Consider the following 7682-nt stretch of genomic DNA (forward strand, 5'->3'; position numbering starts at 1 on the left):
CACGGACGGCTTGGGCGCGGCAAGATGGCGGCGTGCGAGTTGGCGCGAAAACTGGCTTGGCACACCAATGGAGATGCTGGCCGAGATAGTCAAGAGTTCTTGACAGAGGTGGCGTCAGGCGGGAGATTTCGCGTGATCTTGAATTTATACGTTGCAGGAAACAGATGTTGTGGAACTGCGAAATAAGGCCTTTGTCAATACGCTATTCACATTTCACGACACCTTTTCACAAATGAGCTAAAGCCACGTGAGCTAAATTTATGACATGAAAAATACGTTAATTTAATTTATTCAACTTGCAATGACTCCGACTTACGAACTAATTTTACGGTTAACACATTGAATGAGAGTTATTCTATGGCAAAGTAGAGTTTCTAAGTTAGGGAGCTTACGTGAGAGAGACGTTGACGACTCTATGTCTGACGGCGAAATGGACCGTTAACATTTTGAGAGGCTACAAAGGAACCAGTGAAAAAGGGCCTTGAATATTGCCATCGACAGAGCTGCTCTCTCCGAAACTCTCGTGATGATGTCATAATTATTTAATATGATTTAAAATGTACGACTTTAATGTATATTCTAAGTATTAATATTAATGTTAGTATAAGAAACTTAAAAATTAGTTATAGTGTGTTAGTTTGAGAAACATAAAAATTAGAGATATGTTATGCATAATATTAGTATTAGTTCTATGTAGCGAGATCCGCTACAATCCTTCTGGGACCTTGTACAAACCATGAGTATACTTGTATACATCAATGAGGTCACCACGCAGGCGACGATAACGGAGACTGGGAAGCTTCATAATCTTCAATCTTTCTTCATAAGACTTGCCCTTTAATCCTGGAATTATCCTTATTGCACGTCTTTGAACACTCTGAACTAAATTTCTGTCCTTTCCAAGTCTCGGTGACCACACAACGTTTCCAAACTCTAGGTTCGGGCGCACGACAGGTGAACAACAAATTCATCATTTCTATATCTAGGTACTCGTAGGAGCGTCTGATCAGCCCAAGCAGTTTATTAGATGTATAAACTTGCGTTTCAATATGCCTATAAAATTTTAGCTCCTTGTCGACACAAATTCCAAGATCTTTTTCCTCGCAAGACTTCTCAATCATAACCCTCTCGTTGCAACCGTGTTTCTCATGCTGTAAGCTTGCTGTTCATTGTTCTTGCCGAGGTGAAGTACTTTACACTTGTCAGCATTGAAACGCAGCTGCCACGTATCAGCCCAATCAACTAAACTATCAAGATCATTTTGCACTTGCATTTTATTTGACGCATCCTTAACTGTATTATAAACTTTTGTGTCATCTGCATACATGGAGCACACGCTTGACACTACTTCTGGTAGATCGTTTATAAAAGCGACGAACAAAACAGGTCCAAGAACGCTTCCTTGCGGTACGCCACTNTAGGGCCATCTACCTGAACTCTCCTCTCCATAGCATTTACATCAGCTTCGATATCAACAGGAGTAATGACTCCATAACAGTACTTCCCTTGATTAGGTTGGGAGCACCTAACTGACCATGGGCCAAGCTGAGTCATTTGCAAAAGAAAAGCAATATCCTCTTCACTGCCATCCTGTAGCTGAACAGCAATCAAACCTTTTCTACGGTTCACTCGTATGTCTTCCACACGCATGGTTGAAAAAGGCGGTGCTTCTAATACTGAGCAGAGCTGCTCCGGTGAGGTCAGCATTCTTTTCGAGCCATCATCTGCTGGGCGGATGAGGACCACCCAGGAATCTTGTCGATCAGTTGTGGTGGCACTGGTGGCGGTGGGCAAGTCCAACCCCACAACATCATTGGTATTCTTTCGAGTTGTTTCCACTATGGGAACAGGAGCTGAGATCATTCCGGCATTGGGCCTCTTCTTTGTATCTCCCGACATTTCTTCACTGGTAGCAGGCGCACCCTTGCGCTTCCGACGAGCCGCTCCACATTCTGGTGAGTTGCCATCTTGGGATGAGGAAGGAGTTGAATCTTTCCCGTCAGTAATTTCAGTTTCGCAAAAATGTCTGAGTTGCGAATCGGTCATTGCCAGCTGACTCAGCTCTGATGCGTTTGGTGAAGCACCAGGATCAATAAGATCTTGACCCTCAGATGTATTAGTCATTGAGGGATCGTTTAGCACTTTCACAAATCACAATGATAAGAAAAACAGAGAGGTTCACAGGAACGTCCTCTTTCGACAACGGTTCAAGCTTCTCTCTCGCACAGTAACTTACGTCCGTCTCGGGCCGAAGTTTAAACCGGAATCCCAACTCGGGAAGCACATCATGCACATGGTGCGTCGGAACATTCAAGTATCCGTACTTGCATACCTGAGGATTTCCATGAAATACTCAGCACCTGATATTGTAAGTGAAGTACGGGTAGCGCTAGGTACTGATGATCATAGTGTTTAAAATGGCTTCCATAAACTCTCATTTTATGTCTTTATTCTTTTTGCATGATCACTCTTTTACAAAAACCTTTGACTGATGTGACCGAAAATGACGTATGAAGGAGCTGGAAAGTGCAACCGTAGTCGGTGTAGGTTTATTACGAACTGAACTACGTTGTACAATTGGTTACAACAAAAACCATTCCTACTGCCACACAGGTACTCTAAACGCTAGTTGGAGGAATACCACATTAGCAAAACTGGACGGGTAGTAGAAAATCGTAAAATTGAAGCATTAGTATAGTATAGTATCTTCGGCATTAAAGAATAGGCCTGGATAGGCCTGCCGCCGATTCTTGTGCTTTTCTTGACTAGACTGGCCTTATGGTCAGATCTTTTCAACGGACGGTAGATTTCAAATCGATTCTAGATATCAGTTGTTCCGTAGGGTACAAGGCATTTTAAGACTAAACATATGCTCCTGCATGGCCTTGTCTAGTCTGTTCTTGAACGCGTTCATATTCGGAGCGTCAACAATATCTTCAGGGAGGCTGTTCCACATGTCAGTGACAGAGCTGTTCTCTCCGTCAGTTGCCATCGACAGAGCTGCTCTCTCCGAAACTCTCGTGATGATGTTATAATTATTTAATATGATTTAAAATGTACGACTTTAATGTATATTCTAAGTATTAAATAGGGAAGGTGAAACATAAAAATAACTGTGTAAAAATAACTGTAAGCAAACTGAAAGATGAAAAAACCTGTAAGTGGTAACTGGTAACAACTTAACAGGTAACAACTAACATGTTGACACTAGTTATTCTGTAATTTATATTATGGAAGTATCATGCTGGTTTTTAAATAATTTTTAATACTATTAAGGGGACCGGCTACCCTAAAAATCGGAAATTTGGGCTTTACCGTTTTTTGACTCATTTTGTAGCTGCTGAAAAGGCGCGTCTAACGCAGTTTACCGCATGTCTGTGCGTGCTATAATTTTTGCGTAAGACAATTTTAAATATATATATGAACATTTTTTAACAATATGTACAAAGATTTATTTGAATTAAATCTGTATCTATAGATCATTACTCTCGTTGATTACAAAGTGTTTGCACTTTTTTGAAAGCTACAAACGAGACGCGTTCAACAAAGCTACTACCATAGATGTACATGCAATACTTTTTTGTGTAATGCAGCCTTGAACTTTTATAAAATGATCATTTTATATCATTATTTACAAATAAATGGTATTTTTGTCATTATTTAGGTTAATTGCAAAGTGTTTGCACTCGTTTGAAAGCTACAAACAAAACGCGTTTAACAAAGCTACTACCATGGATGTACATGCAATAGTTTTTGCGTAATGCAGTTGTAAAGTTATGTAAAATGAATATTTTCTCTATATATATATTTATTAATAAAAAGTCCCATTTATAGTCTATTATTCACGTTAAATTGAACATAAATATGTCTAAAGACGCGTGCTGGTACCCTGAATGAAAATAATTGGCAATAGGAAAGCTTGGGCTACAATATCAAGACTTTTTGGGCATATTCTTCTGTTTTCAATGAATTTTACTTTATTTGGCTCCCCTGAACAATTTAAAAATAAAAAAAAACCGCAATCTTAAAAAAATTATAACTCCAACAGTTTTCAAGCTACGGCAATGAGAGACATACCATTCGATTTGTAAAAACAATACCTAGCGACTCTAGAAGCTTTTTTTTTTAATATGTGGATGGTTTAACTTATTTATGGGAGGGGGAGGGGGTGGGGGGTAAAAATGCGGAAAAAATGGGAAGAACGCGAATAAAAAAAACAATGAGGAAAATAAAAAATCGGGGCTCTACAGTCGCTAGATATTGTTGTTACAAATTGAATGATATGTGTCTCGCCATTGTAGCATGTGATTTGCAAAAGTTATAAACTTTTTTAGAGTACCCCTTATTTGCCGTTTTCTATTGATTCCACGTTTTCTTTCATTTTTTTTAATTTACATAAACAAAATGGTCTTAGATTTCTGTTTTACATATGTGTACCAAGTTTCGAAACGATCCGTCTGTAAACAAAAAAGTTTTGTTGGAGGGTAGCTGGTCCCCTTAAGTAAAATCTAAAGGCTTCATCTATAAATGTAGCGGTAGCGCTGTAGCGGCAAAACCTCGTGTCGCTACTTAAATATGTAGCGGGCGCTACCGCTACCGCTACATTGCCTTAAATGTAGAGCCGCTACCGCTACCGCTACTGAAAATGTAGCGGCCGCTACATGTAGCGCGCTACTGCCCACCTCTGGTGATACGATGTCCCAGGAAGTCGAGTTGTGACGCGCCTAGTTCGCATTTCAGCGGGTTGATCTTCAGACCGTGGTGAGTGAGACGCGTGAACAAGGCACGCATATCTTCTAGATGCTGTTCATCATCGTCTGATGCTATCAGGATGTCGTTGATGTAGTTGAAGAAGGTGACTGGACGAGAACTTCCATCTCTTGTTGGCGCAGAAAGGTCACGAAGAGCTTCATCCAGGAAACGCTGAAATGTTTGACTGGCGGAGCAGAATCCGAAATTCATTTTAAAGAATTCGTATGCGCCGAATGGTGTGACAACGGTGGTTTTTGGAATGTCGCCGGGGTGAATTGGTACCTGTAGGAAGGCAGATTTAAGGTATATTCGAGCGAACACTTTCTTACCATTGAGTTCAGCTGTAAAATCAGTAAGAAAAGGTAAGGTGTAGGTATCGGGTTTTGTGATTTTGTTTAGTGCCCTATAATCGCCTACTGGCCTCCATTAGTTATCCTTTTTGGGGACCATGTGTAATGATGAACCCCATTCACTACGGCTAGGGCGAATGATTCCATCGGCTAACATTTGTTTAATCGCATCCCGCGCTGGCTTGAGTAACGCAGCGCTTAGCGGACGGGCCTTGGCGCGGCAGGGATGACCTGTAGTTGGTATACGGTGCTGGCACGTACTTAGTGGCGACGGTTTGTACACGGGAGAAGTTAGATCGGGAAATTCGTTGATCAGTTTTAACAGCGAATTATTGCTACAGCTATAAACGTTGCCTATGCGGTTTGCGTCAGAGCATGCTAGAGTGTCAACGTTGACTGATAGCTGGGTTGTGTTGTCAACGATCTTCCGCTTCCTTACGTTAACGGTTAGGTTGTAGAACGCGAGAAAATCTACGCCTAGAATAGCGTGTTTTACATTAGCTATTGTGAAATACCAAGTGAATTCACGTCGCAGATTGAGATTGAGTGACAGAAGTTTCTCGCCGTAGACTAGAATCGGCGAGCCATTCGCTGCTTTGAGATTGCAAAAACGACCATGCTTTCGGTCGCTGCGCGACGGCGGAATTACACTAATTGCGGCGCCGGTATCTATTAAGAACTGCAGTTATGAATTTTCATCGTATATAAATAATAGTTTATTTGCGGCGTGGGGCTTGGTTTGATTCGATGCATCGCTACCCCCTGCAATGCAGTCTATATGCTATACTTCAGGAGGGCCCTCACCGTGCACCCCACCAGCAGGGTGCTGTGGTGCTGTGCTGCTGTGTCATATTGCTGTGGTGGGTGCTGTGGTGCTGTGGTGGGTGCTGTGGTGCTGTGTCATATTGCTGTGGTGTGTGCTGTGGTGCTGCGGTGGGTGCTGTGGTACTGCTGTCTCTNGCCCCACCCTGACCCCATCTCTCGCTCCCACCATAACTCCGTCTCTGGCCCCACCATAACCCCGTCTCTGGCCCCACCATAACCCCGTCTCTGGCCCCACCGTAACCCTGTCTCTGGTCCCACCATAACCCCGTCTCTGGCCCCATCATAACCTTGTCTCTGGCCCCACCATAACCTTGTCTCTGGCCCCACCGTAACCCCGTCTCTGGCCCCACCGTAACCCCGTCTCTGGCCCCACCGTAACCCCGTCTCTGGCCCCACCATAGCCCCGTCTCTGGCCCCACCGTAACCCCGTCTCTGGGACCACCGTGATCCAGTCTCTGGTCCCACCGTAGCCCCGTCTCTGGCCCCACCATAACCCCGTCTCTGGCCCCACAGGTGCAGCAGGCGCTGAGCCGCAGCAGCGCCGCCCTCCAGACGCTGTCCCGGGCCATCGCCCTGGAGCCCAACAACGCCATGTGCCGCTACCACCGCGCCTGCGTGTACCTGGATCTGGGCCAGCCCAGCTCTGCCCTGCTGGACCTCAAGGTAGGGCCCACTGGGCCAGCCCAGCTCTGCCCTGCTGGACCTCAAGGTAGGGCCCACTGGGCCAGCCCAGCTCTGCCCTGCTGGACCTCAAGTTAGGGCCCACTGGGCCAGCCCAGCTCTGCCCTGCTGGACCTCAAGGTAGGGCCCACTGGGCCAGCCCCGCTCTGCTCTGCTGGACCTCAAGGTAGGGCCCACTGGGCCAGCCCACCTCTGCCCTGCTGGACCTCAAGGTAGGGCCCACTGGACCAGCCCAGCTCTGCCCTGCTGGACCTCAAGGTAGGGCCCACTGGACCAGCCCAGCTCTGCCTTGCTGGACCTCAAGGTAGGGCCCACTGGGCCAACCCATCTCTGCCCTGCTGGTCCTCAAGGTAGGGCCCACTGGGTCAGCCCCGCTCTGCCCTGCTGGGCCTCAAGGTAGGGCCCACTGGGCCAGCCCAGCTCTGCCCCTGTTCTCTGCTGGGCCTTCGTGCCTCGTGAGGCCAACGTGTACCTGTGCCTCACGTGTACCTGTGCCTCACGTGTACCTGTGCCTCACGTGTACCTGTGCCTCACGTGTACCTGTGCCTTACGTACCTCAGTTGCTGCAGCCTCTTGTGCCTCGTGAGGCCAACGTGTACCTGTGCCTCATGCGCCTCACGTACCCCAGGTGCTGCAGCCTGTTGTACCTCGTGGGGCCAACGTGTACCTGCTGCTGGGCAAGACGTACCAGCAGCTGGGCGACGCTCACAGGGCCCAGCTCAACTTCTCCTGGGCCCTCGACCTGTACCCCAAGGGCGCCGCCCCCGCCGCGGGGGGCCCCAAGGACCCCGCCGCCCCCCTACTGCCCCCACTCCCCTGCTGGGTATGTACACTAACCCCCACTCACCACTCAGTAGGGTGGTCCTCAAAAAAACTTTTTTCTCGAAAATGAGTTCCTACCTCAAAAATCGGTTCGTCTTGATGTCCAAATAATCTCCTTAGAATATCTTTCAAATATGACCGAACCAAGGTGAGCAATAGAGGAGCTGTGTTCTTCTTACTGAAGCAGCTCGAGCTTTCGGCCACGAGCCGAAACCGCCACGAGCCGAAACCGCCACGAGCCGAAACCGCCAC

The 7682-nt window shown here is 46.4% G+C and overlaps 1 long non-coding RNA gene across 1 annotated transcript; it reads left to right on the forward strand.

Moving 5' to 3' along the window:
• The first annotated feature begins 5938 nt into the window (after nucleotides 1-5938).
• Nucleotides 5939-7248, forward strand: LOC125177808. The gene is made up of 3 exons (XR_007156669.1): nucleotides 5939-5962; nucleotides 6441-6590; nucleotides 7237-7248. It is a non-coding gene; the product is annotated as an uncharacterized LOC125177808 (long non-coding RNA).
• The last annotated feature ends 434 nt before the right edge of the window (nucleotides 7249-7682 follow it).

This window comes from Hyalella azteca, unplaced genomic scaffold (genome assembly GCF_000764305.2).
Source record: "Hyalella azteca isolate HAZT.00-mixed unplaced genomic scaffold, Hazt_2.0.2 contig5087, whole genome shotgun sequence".
Classification (NCBI taxonomy): domain Eukaryota; kingdom Metazoa; phylum Arthropoda; class Malacostraca; order Amphipoda; family Hyalellidae; genus Hyalella; species Hyalella azteca.